Source organism: Geotrypetes seraphini, chromosome 2 (genome assembly GCF_902459505.1).
Source record: "Geotrypetes seraphini chromosome 2, aGeoSer1.1, whole genome shotgun sequence".
NCBI classification, from domain to species: domain Eukaryota; kingdom Metazoa; phylum Chordata; class Amphibia; order Gymnophiona; family Dermophiidae; genus Geotrypetes; species Geotrypetes seraphini.
Window position 1 is genome coordinate 387325292 of NC_047085.1, and position 12549 is coordinate 387337840.

Genomic DNA, 12549 nt, shown 5'->3' on the forward strand with positions numbered 1-12549 from the left:
ACCCTGAGGTTGTAGGTTCAAACCCATGCTGCTCCTTGTGACCCTGGGCAAGTCACTTAATCCCCCCATTGGCCCCAGCTACATTAGATAGATTGTGAGCCCGCTGGGACAGGCAGGGAAAAATGCTTGAGTACCTTAATAAATTCATGTAAACCGTTCTGAGTTCCCTTGGGAGAATGGTAAAAAAAAATTGAATAAATAAATGAATAGACAACCGAGGGATAAAAGGGGATCTTGCGAAAGTCAAGGTCATAGTGGAGAGATTAAATGAATTATTTGCCTTGGTCTTCACTGAGGGAGATATGGGGAAGCTTCTGGTGCAAAAATGGTATTCAAGTTTGATGAATCAGAGAAACTCAAATTTCTGTAACACTGGATGATATAATAGGTCAATTTGACAAATTGAGCAGTAGCAAATTGCCTGGACTGGATGGTTTTCATCCCAGAGTGCTGACAGAATTGAAAAATGGAGGGTGGCCAAAGTGATGCAGATTTTTAAAAAGAGTTCCAGAGGTGATCTGGGAAATTATAAACCAGTGAGTCTATTATCAGTGCCGGGCAAAATGGTAGAGACTATAATAAAGAACAAAATGATAGAACATATACATAAGCATGGATTAATGAGAGAAAGCCAACATAGATTTACTCAAGGGAAATCTTGCCTCATCAATCTACTGCATTTCTTTGAAGGGGTGAATGAACATGTGAATAAAGGTAAGCCGGTTGATATTGTGTATTTGGATTTTCAAAAGGCATTTGACAAAGTACCTCATGAAAGTCTTCTGAGGAAATTAGAAATTCTTGGGATAGGAGGTAATGTTCTATTATGGATTAAGAACTGGTTGAAAGACATAAAACAGAGAGTGGATTTAAATGGTCAATATTCTGAATGGTGAAGGGTAAATAGTAGGGTTCCCAAGGAATCTATGCTGGGACTGCTGCTTTTTAACATTTATCAATGATCTAGAGATGGGAATAACTAGTGAAATAATTAAATTTGCTGATGACACAAAGTTGTTCAAAGTTGTTAAATTGCATGAGGATTGTGAAAAATTGCAAGGAGAGACTTGGAGACTGGGCATCAAAATGGCAGAGGACGTTTAATGTAAGCAAGTGCAAAGTGGGAAAGACAAACCCAAACTATAGCTACGTGATGCTGGGTTCTATGTTAGGAGTCACTGCCCAGGAAAAGGATCTAGGTGTCATTGTTGAGGATACGTTGAAACCCTCAGCTCAATGTGCGGTGGTGGATAAGAAAGCAAATAGAATGTTAGGGATTATCAGGATAGGAATGGAAAAACAAAGATGTAAATGTTATAATGTCCTTATATCGCTCTATGGTACATCTGCATCTCGAATATTGTGGGCAATTCTGGTCACCCTATCTCAAAAAAGATATTGCAGAATTAGAAAAGGTACAGAGAAGGGCAACAAAAATGATAAAAGAAATGGGACGACTTCCTTATGAGGAAAGGCTAAAGCGGCTAGGGCTCATCAGCTTGGAGAAGAGATGGCTCAGGAGTGATTTGAAGAGGTCTATAAAATAAAAGGGTCAGATATGAATCACTTATTCACTCTTTCCAAAAATACTAGGTTTAGGGGGCATGCAATGAAACTAAACTAAACCTTAAGCTTATATACCGCATCTTCTCTATAACAGTAGAGTTTGGCACGGTTTACAAGAAATTAGAAAAGAGAACAGATACAATATGGAATTGGAATAGTATGGAGAGGGGCGGAATTTACAACTTTGAAAACACCCAAGTTTTCAGATGTTTTCGAAATGGTTGGAAAGAGCCCAGATCGCACAGTTGAATAGGAAAATTATTCCACAACTCGGTAATTTTGAAAAGTAGAGACTAGCCTAATTTGCCAATGTAGGGTTTTAAATATACTACTAAGTAGTAGATTTATAACAAACTGGAGAAAATATTTCTTCACTCAACGTGTAATTAAAACTCTAGAATTCATTGCTGGAGAATATGGTGAAATCAGTTAGCTTAGCGGGGTTTAAAAAGTTTTGGATAATTTCCTAAAAGAGAAGTCCATAGGCCATTATTGAGGTGGCTTAGGGAAATCCACTGCTTATTCCTAGTATAAACAACATTGAATCTGTTTTGCTACTTGGGATCTAACTAGGTACTTGAAACCTGGGTTGGCCACTGTTGGAAACAAGATACTGGACTTGATGGATCTTCGGTCTGTCCCAGTATGGCAATTCTTGAGTCCTGAAAAAAAATCCCAACTCAACATACATATAGCAAACCTGTCATACACACATAGCACTAATTCTTAAGATTCCAAAAAGCAAGAACCCAGTCTATGAAAAGGTAGTACAGTATAATCCCGTTATAATGTACTTTAAGGGACCTGGCAAAAACAGTCCGTTATATCCAGAGTCTGTTATATCCAGAGTTGCAGTCTAATACTCTACACCAGGGGTGTCCAACGTTTTGGCTTCCCTGGGCCGCAATGTTTCTGGGGCCACGCAAACGTGCAAACACTGCAGCAAGACAGAGGAGGGAGCCGGCAAGATGGTAAATACCCGGGGACAGCAGAGGAAAACAATGCATCACCCTCGACCGAGGCCGCACAAAATACTTCACGGGGCATGGGAATGTAATTCATTGCACAAGTCTCATTATTTAGACACTAAAGACTCATTATGTGGATATTGAAGTTGAGTAATCCCTTTAGAGTACACATTTCATGAGTAGGCATTTTTCGAAAGTTCTTTACTAAATGATCAACAGGGTTTGTCTGTTGGTTCTTAAGATAGCATCAGGGTCCTTGGGAGGGTACTCTCTCACAAACCAAGTGCCTTTTTTAAAGCTGTTAGACCAGAATACTAGCAGTCAATGAGCCTAAGGTGTCAGGAAGCTCATTCTGAACTATACTGGATCTAATGGAAGGGCCTTAGCATATCAGTCTTTGCTCCACAGCCAACCAACCCCATGTGCGCATATTTGTATGTGTGCATGTATGCGTGTGCACATAATTTCCTGGAATAAGCTCCATGGTTAATAAAATGGTTGTGGCTACTGTGGGGCGTAGCTATTGTAGGGACAGGGTCATAGTTAGTGACCCCCACCCTTAAGGTTGGCCCTGTATTGAGTACCAATACTTTTTTTTTACAAAAAACCCCCAAAACAAAAACCTGTCCAAAACTAACATATTGTACTTCATAAATTCAGAATAATTACATTTTTTTTTCTGTCTTTGCTGTCCGGACATTTTATATTTCCAATCATGCTGGTGCTAGTCGGTTTTTCTCTCTTCTGCTTTCCTATATTCTACTCTTTCCAGTAGCTATTGTCCATTTGTCCTTTCTCCTAACTCCTCCTCTCTTCTATTTCCCCATATCTGTTTCTGGCATATAGATCTTTCCCTTCTAGCTCTTTCTTCCCTTTTTTCTCTTTCTTCCCACTCAAATTTCACCTTCTTTCTCATTATCCAGTTTTTCACCTCTTTCTTTTTATTTTTAACTTTTCCATTTTTTACTCTCAGTCCCCAGCTCTCCCATTTCTGCTCTCATTCCCAGTGCGCCTGAGCAGCATAGCATTGTTTTAGATCTCCTTGATCAGATTGGACAGAATATACATTTTGATAAAGCTAATCTAGATTGTTTACAGGTTTCAACTAACTGGTTTTATGACTTTTGGAATTCCTTGTCCTTTTTACTGAAAAGTATTTTATCTGCTCTGTTTGGTGTTTGTATCATTTTGGCAGGATTAATGGGTAGGTGGAGCTGCTGCTGAATTCCCAGGCAGTCTTCCAACCCTTTCCAAACTGAGGACACAAATGCTGGCCCCTGATCTGAAGACAAAACAAAAGGTATCCCTTACAAAGAATATACTGAGTAACCAAACGTTTAATTACAGTGGCAGCCAAGAGTAGAGTTGCCAGATTTTCCAATTGGAAAATCCGGACCCTCTAGACCTGCCCCCAGACCCGCCCATTCCTGCCCTGATCCCGCCCCCCAAACCTACCCTAACTCCGCCCCACTGCCTGCTCTTGTCGGGCAGGGATGAAGTCTGTGCATGCCTGGGTGCCATGCGATGACATCATGCGCCCGTGTGATATCATCGCATGACATCTGCGCATGTGTGGACTTCCTCCCTGCCCGATGCCGTCCGGAGGCCCGGACTTGCCCTCTAAAAAGAGGACATGTCCGAGTAAATCTGGACATCTGGTAACCCTATGCCTGTGCCACCAAAGAAAAATCCAGATGAAACCAGGTGGCAGAAAAAAATGTTGAGTCATGGCCTGTGGAGCAAAGTGGAAGAGGTGATGCAGAGAGCTAAAAGAAAAAGCAGAGAATTAGGGCACAACAACAATTTGTCTTTGTACCAAACCCCATCAGGATGCATGATGCCCCCACCCCCACCCCCAATATAGCCAAAGGTTAACAGTCTCAAGGGAAGGATCCTTCAGTGCCTCCAAGAGTGCAGAGGCAGAAAATGGTGAGGGAATGTCAGAGAGCGTGATGAGGATCATGTCCTTTACACCTGCGAACAGCCAATCGAAAGGGTAGCAAAACAGCCTGCAAAAAGCATGGTAAAGGAGCAGCATGCTTAATTGGCTTATTAGCAGCAGTGAGAAATCCACGTTGAGCTGAAATGGTCCCAAAGTCCCATAAGATACCAAGAATACAGGTGCTATCAGTGTAAATATTGACAACCAAATATTGTGACAGTTCAAGGGCGCTAGTGAGGGTATACACATCAACAAAATGAGCAGTGGGAGCAGCAACAGGAGCTGCTTCCACAACGTCATCTGCAGTAGTAGCAGCATGTAAAACACGCGATGAGTCGCGCAGGGCAGACCTGTCCGCAAACATTTCAGTAATATTTTTCAAAATGTAACAGACCAATCACCCTCTGCCCCCATCAGTACCTCTCTCTCACTTTCCAGTCTTATTACTAAACTAAACTAAACCTTAAGTTTATATACCGCATCATCTCCACGGATGTGGAGCTTGGCACGGTTTACAAGAACTTAAAATATAGGAAGAGAAGGGCAAAAAAAAAGGTTTACATGAACTTATATATAGAAGAGAAGAGTAAGGGGGATAGAATTGCATTTTAGCACAGGAAACAGGAAACTGCGTCAGAGGGAAGCTTTGGGCAAGAAGCACCGCTTGGAAAATTACAGTTGCTGTTGCCTTTTTTACCCACGTTCCTTGCTCATCCCACCTTCCGTCGACGGGGGAGGGGGGTCCGCCGCCAACCCCTTTGATTCATTTCTTTCATGTGGTCTTCCTGGCGTGAAATCCTCTCCTCCGCCTGTTGTAAACAGAGGCCATGTCTCTTCATGGTTTCTTTAATGTCATCGACAGAAGCTTGTAATTTGGAACGTTGCTTGTCCAGAACTGCTGTGAGCTGCTTAGTTAATCTGCAAATTGCTTCTTTTTATAGGGTCAGTCACAACTGGTGCACTAGACTGCTCCAACGCCATCTTTGGATTCAATTTAGAGATGCACCTTTTCCCTCTCTTTGGGGTCTTAGCTGACTCATGAGGAATACCCACAATCCAGCCACGGTAAGCCCTGAGACCTTTATTAACTGGTATCAGACTAGTTTGCCATCCAATAAGGCCGTATTGTAAAGTTTTTAATTAATTTTTTTGCAATTAATTGTGCAGCGAGAGCGGAGCTTCGCAACAGCATCTCATGATCCCCCCCCCCCCTGTACAATATTCTTGTGCAGTATTACTATGTCCTATCCTACAGAATGTCACATCTGGAATCCTGTTTCTGTTGCTGAGTGGAGCTGTATGGAATTATGGAATCCTCATTTCAGAATCTGTGAAATGAATTAATTTCATTTTGGAGCAGTGCAGATTTAACTAGGCAGTACAGCTTTGAGCTCTGCATATTAAAACTAATGTAGCCTTCCAGAAAAGCAAGAGAATGCTCCTGTCTCCCACAAACCACTTCTTACAGCCAAGTTTGGAGAACTTAAGTCAGTTTGCAGAACTGTAAGGCTATATTACTGATCTGACATTCAGCTGTGGCTGACAGATGCCACAGTTCAGTTATACATACCTGATTGTAACAGTGCGAGCGGGGTTTGGGTTTGGGCTTGTGAACACATAGCCACACCTGACCAGAAAAAGTACAGAAAAATTATTTATTGATTCAAATAGAACTCCCTGAATCCTGTTACCTCACAGGATCAGGCACATATGAAAGCAGTCTCTTGGTTTGACACACAAAAGTCCTGAGCTGAGCCTATAGCTCATACTGCTCCGCCCCAAACACAGATTGCAGTGAGGTCTAAGGCTCACATGTAGTTAGCACAAGACATTGGCTTACTTCAGCCAAGCAAAACGCAAGGAGTATTCTGGGGCCACTTCTCTGAGAAGTCTCTTACTGCGAGACTTCCCTGAATCACTCCACTCTAGGACATATAAACTCCTTACTGCCCGAGTCCTGCCCCCATGACTCAGCAGTGTTGCCCAACCTTCCCTAAGGTGGCCTATTCTTCCACCCTGAGAGCTAGCACCCCCTTCTGTACAGTGGTATAATTGCAAAACCAGTGAGCTAGTGCCCCTGCTGTATAATGGTGCAATTGTAGTATCAGTGAGGGAGTATCCCTCACTCCCTCAAACTGATATTGAGAGCCAATATGCAGGTATTGGGTGGCTCTGAACATCTGCATATAATGGGCAGTGCTGGGAATTACCCAGATAACAATAATTTTAAGCACCAGAAAATTTAAGACAGTTTTTTTGTTTGTTTATATTAGCTGTCTCCAGATAACCCCTGCCTCTGCTCAGGCTCTGCCCAATGCCATAAATATAATGCTAAAGTGGTCTGCAAAAATGTTCACTAAAATTATCCAGATGAAAAGCTTTAAAACATTCTTGTTTCCTAGGAATAACTACTGAATTGGAATTGGTAATTTCCTCTCCTAGAAAATTATCATCTATTTTTAATATTAGAATAATTCTAAAGGTAATACAAGTTGAAAAGACAGGCCACAGATCTTTTCATAAACTGACCTCAAAACAATCCAATTGCTGTTATAACTTAGGCTTATTAGCAATAAACAAAAGGCAGCTTACATGAAATAACAAAAGTACAGCACATTGGGCTAAAAAGATAACATACATACAAAGTGTCAAGCTTCTGTTTATGGATCTGTTCTCCCCCCCACCTCTACAGGCTATGCCATCCGAAATGCCACATATGTACTTTAGTTCAGTAGCCTAGGGTACCACCTAGTTACAGATTACCTACTCACTTTCCATTGGTTTGTCACATGCACAATTTCTATTGGCTGTAGTTCTGATAATTCTTTGGTAGGACATTTTATCCTGTACTGTTGCTTCAGTTTATCCAATGTTGTCACAGTCAGCAGATCTCTGCCAGTTACTAGAGCAAAGGTAAATCTCTCATAGAGCATACTGTCTCCTGCTGACAGGCAGAAATATGATTATCCAGAGGCTTGAATTCATAAGCACAATGTCTTTCTTAGAAGTATAACTTTATTTTTTGGGGTCTCAGGGGTCTTCACCTACATTTTCATGCAGGTCTTATTCCTGATTCTTCCTCAAAGTACAGTATCACTAATAATAAAACCCTAAGCGCGCATGCGCACTTAGAGTTTCATGTTCCCTGCTGACGTGTTTTCTGATCCGTGGCTGGATTCTATTTTAGAACCCAGCGGCAGGGAACACTCTGGCCACTCCCCTCCTCCAGCCCTGACTCACCGCCAGAGAAACCGCTGCTGCTGCTGATTCGGAATGGGGGGCACAGGCACCCCTGCCGGCATCTATTTTGCCCCCTCCTCCCTCTCGCCTGCTCACTCGCTCACAGCGTTTAACTGAAAAGCACTGCGCTATGCTGCCACTGGCCTCGCCGTCTTCTCTGCACTGCGGCCCGCCCTCTGAAAACTTCCTGTTTCTGCTAGGGCGGGCTGCAATGGAGAGAAGACACCGAGGCCAGCAACAGCGTGGTGCAGCGCTTTTCTTTGAGGCAAGTAGATTTCTGCGGGGCGTATGCACAGGGAGAGCAGGAAAGGGGTGCTGCTGGATGGGGGGAGAGAAAAGAAAGGGAACAGGGGGAGCAGGCAAGGGGTAGGTGCACAGGGAACGGGGGGAAATGCTGCTGCTACACAGGGAAGGAGGGGAATGCTGCTGCTGCACAGGGAAAGGAAGGAATGCTGCTGCACAGGGAAGGGGGGAATGCTGTTGCTGCTACACAGGGAAGGGGGAATGCTGCTGCTGCACAGGGAAGTGGGGGGGGGATAGGGAAAGGGGAAGGGGGCCAGGGAGCAATCTTGGTTTGCTTTGGTGGGGGAGACAGAAGGGGGACATGGAGAGAGACAGAAAGGTAGGCAGGCAGCACATGAGAATGAAAGACAGACACAAAGAAAGACAGCAGGCAGGGAGACAGAAAGAAAGAAAGACAGACAGACAAAGGGGGCCAGGGAGAGAGACATGCAGAAAGACAGACAGTGGGAGGGAGAGAGACAAAGAAAGGAAGAAAGAGACAGGGGCAGGGAGAGACACAGAAAGAAAGAAAGACAGACAGACATATTTCTAGCACCCGTTAATGTAACGGGCTTAAACACTAGTATAGAAATAAAACAAAGGGAAAAAAGTGATATAATTTTTACTGGCCTAACAATACATTTTTGAGAATATTTCTAAAAATGCTCCTTTTTTTCTAAAATTAATTGCTGTACTTAATTATTTTGGGGGGAGAAAACTATTTTGTAAGTCCCTTCATGGAGAAAGTCTTTATTTACTGTAATCTGCTTTGAATTCTCTGGGATAAAAGCAGAATAAGACACGGTATAGAATAAAACAGTATAGAAAATCTGAATACCAGGCCCTCTGAAGTTCTTAAGGTTAAAGAGACAATTCTGTATGTTTCAGTCATTTTGAAGAAAAAAAAATCTCCATGACTATTAACCCTCAATGTTTTTGTATTTATGTATGAATAGAATAAAATATACTGCAGATCTATAATACCTGCAGAAAGCTAAATTACTTTTCTTTCCTCATTTGTCTTAATAACATTCAGCCAAAATCTTTGAAACTCATTAGGATATAGTTTCAAACAATTAGGAAATACTGGAACAAATGCTGCGACTTTAAATGTCATTATCCTGAAAAAGGTTAAGAAGTTAGTTGCAAAATCAAGCCTCCCTCACTGAAAAAATAATTCACATGAGATGACAGATGGCATCCCTTGTAAATTGCCAGTAAAAGCCATGCTCCTTCTGGATTTCAGTGCTGTCAGATCAGGTTAATTTAACCCTTATCTGCCTATGCTGTCTGCAAGTCTGCTTGAAGATTTGAATCCATTGGGTTGTAGCCAAAAACCAATGGAGTCCGATATTCAAAAGATTTGTCCAAGTAACTGTAGGAATTACCCAGGTAATTCTTAGCTTTTCAAAGTTGCCACACCTGGATGGGTTGCCTTTTGTCTATCGCCAGCAAGTTTTAACTGGTAAAAATTTGTAGAAAGCAAAGCTAGGGTTCCTGTTATCAAGCAGTGGTAGAGCCTTTTACTGTAGGCCAGTGCAGTAAATTCTCCAACGCTCATAGAATTCCTATGAGCATCAGAGCACTTACCTCGCCGGCCCATGCTAAAAACCTCTAGCACAGTTTTTCTCAAATTGCGGTATGTGTACCCTAGGGGATACGCGGGTAAACCGCCACCCAGGATCTCTCCCTGCCTGCCCCCCGCTGAAGCTGCCGCCAATTCCTCCCTGCCACCCGATACTCTACATCCACCCCCCTGGTCTGCCGCCCCCACCGCTGCAACCCGATACCTCCATCCAATCATCCTCCACTGCCGCCGCAACTCTGGGCAAGGAAGGGCCAGGTGCGTGCAGCGATTGCATGCTGCCAGCTCACAAGCTTTCCCCTTGAAGTAAGCAACCATAGGAGGGGCCTTAAACAACTTGGACCAATCAGAACCTCAGGCTCCTCCTGGTGCATCCCAGGATGCACTAGGGAGGAGAAGGCCCGCCATTTTGAAGAGGCAGAACAGCTGGCCGGAAGGAGTAGTCATCCCTCCGGCCAGTCATCTGAAAATAAGGTAAGGGAGGTCTTCGGAGACACGGGGAGGGGGGTTGTGTGGCGGCAAGTCGGACATCAATCCCGCTGCTGGAGGGGGGGTGTTGGTTGGGCATCATGTAAATGTAGGAAGTAAAGGAATATAGGACTGGAATAAAAATGAAGGATCAACCCAATTGGAAAAATAAAATGATTGAAGATATTTTGTTCAGTAAGAAGAAAATGCATTTCTATTTCCGTGCCTCATAGTCTAGTTTCTTGGGTCTTCTATTTCATTTTTGTTTGCATATTTGTTTCTAATGTGCAATTTTTAAAATTAGGTAATGGTCTGTGTTTTCTTTTGTAACCAAAGAGAGGGATTCTCTTAACATGTATGGTATTGAAATGCCATGAGTTTGGCACCGGCATTTACATGAGGTTTCAACTGCTTTAAATACCAGTGTCCAACTTTGGGTGTGGTCTCCGCCTCCGATTGCCTCCCTCCATGTGTGTTGCGTGTTTGCCAGTGCGAGTGCTTCAGTCTCCTCTTTCCCCAATTCGGTGTCGGGCCGGGGGAATGAAGAGGCAGTGACGGGAGGGTGCAAGTAAGAGGCACTTGCCGGGAAAGGGGGGGGTGTTAATAATTAATAAAGGGCAGCGAACCCAAATCGAGACTACAACGGGAACTTATGGCAGCTATTCTGATGACGGCTATGCACGGGGCAGGAGCATAGGAAGATCGCTCCTGCCCCGCTTCACCGTAGACCACCAGGTAAGGATCTGGGGAGGCTTGGACAGCTTAAAAATAGCCAAAAAATGAAAATAGGTGGGGGTTTTTTATACAAAAAAATCGCGAATAACCGAATCCGCAGATACTGAAACCGCGGATTTGGAGGGAGAAGTGTAAAAGCCAAATATCTAGCGTTTTGGAGCTACAAACTGCTTTCAATGATGAAAGTCTTGTCTCACAGTGATATGCCACCTGGATTATTATGCTAAGTACCTGCCAACATTTTTCTGTGATTGAAATATTTAGCTGAATTTCAGCTAAATATTATTTGCATGATATTCACAGGAAGTGCGTTTATTTTTTCACTCAGCACATATTATTTACCCCCCCCCCCCCTTTTACAAAATCGTAGCGTGCATTTTAGTGCTGGCCACTGCGATAACAGCTCTGACACTCATAGAATTCCTATGAGTGTCGGAGGTGTTACCGCCACAGCCGGCGCTAAAAACCACGCTATGGTTTTGTAAAAAAAATGGGGGGGGGGGGGGGTTTAAGGAGCACAGTGTGTATTTATATTATATAGCACACAAGGGGTACCCGATGATGGTGTGCGGCCTGCAGTGGTTCTCCCACTGCTCTATTTGGGGCCAATATCTAAGAGCATCAGAAGTGTTTGCTCCTTTTAAGTATGCTCTTCTTTAGCTCAAGACCTCACTCTGAGGATACCCCATTATAAGAAAAAATGCTATTTATAAAATATTATCTACGAAGGTGCTGCACTCCGTGTGAAATATCTGTGTGTTTTTTTGCATTTTGTATTTTTCTGAAAAAGTTTTGGTCTGATTTGGGTTATTTTGGTTTTATTTCTTCTTATGATAGAGCATTTCCTTTCTACCATGCCTTCGTCAAATGTAAAAGATTACAAAAGGACTGAGAGATCCTACTGACATAGAGGCTGCCGGCTACATGCAAAAAGCTGATGCTTTCACTGGGAAGAACAATGTAAGTCTATCAGGATATTGCAATTCGATGCCAGATGTTGAGAGGAAGCACGGGCTAAGAGTTATTGCCTCCACTGAAAACAAGAAAGGATCTATTGTGCGGTCACTGTGATGAACAAGTCTGGTTGTACTGAGAAGATCCAGAAAAAGATTTTGCCCGAGTATGTGTTTGCATTTAACTAGAGCTTACTGCTTACGTTCTGATTATTGTGTGCAACAAGGACATTTGGAAAGGTGATACTGCTGCCTACTTACATACAGTTAAGAGGTTCTGTTACCTGAGAACATTAGGAACCTGTTCTGTTTTATATCAGACTGGAATCTATCACTACTTAAGTTCACAAGTGTTTGTTATATTTTAATTTATTTCATTTACAGCTTCAAACTACTTCCTTTTTAAAAATTTATTTTGGGTGAGTGTGATGTTGATGCAACAAGCCAGGCAGTAGAGTCATGAGTGAATATACGGTGTCACAGCCTGCGTAGAAAAGTGTGGCTTTGATGGTACTTTGAACTGTAAGCAGTTTAGTAGAAAGGGTAGTAAATACTTATATCACTTTTATAACACTTATAGTCTTAATTAGGATTATTCCAAGAGTATATTCTCTACTCCTATAATATTCACAGGGAGTAGAGCACAGAGGATTAACAGTGGCCTTTATCCACTAAATCCCTTCAACAGTCTGATGCCCCTCTAATATCTTGAAGTCCCGGCCTGGAATCCCAGGTTGGAGCCTTTCAGGAGCAGCAACAGTAAACAAAAGTTCTTCAACAGTTTGCTCCCTTTAAATCTCTGTTATAAAC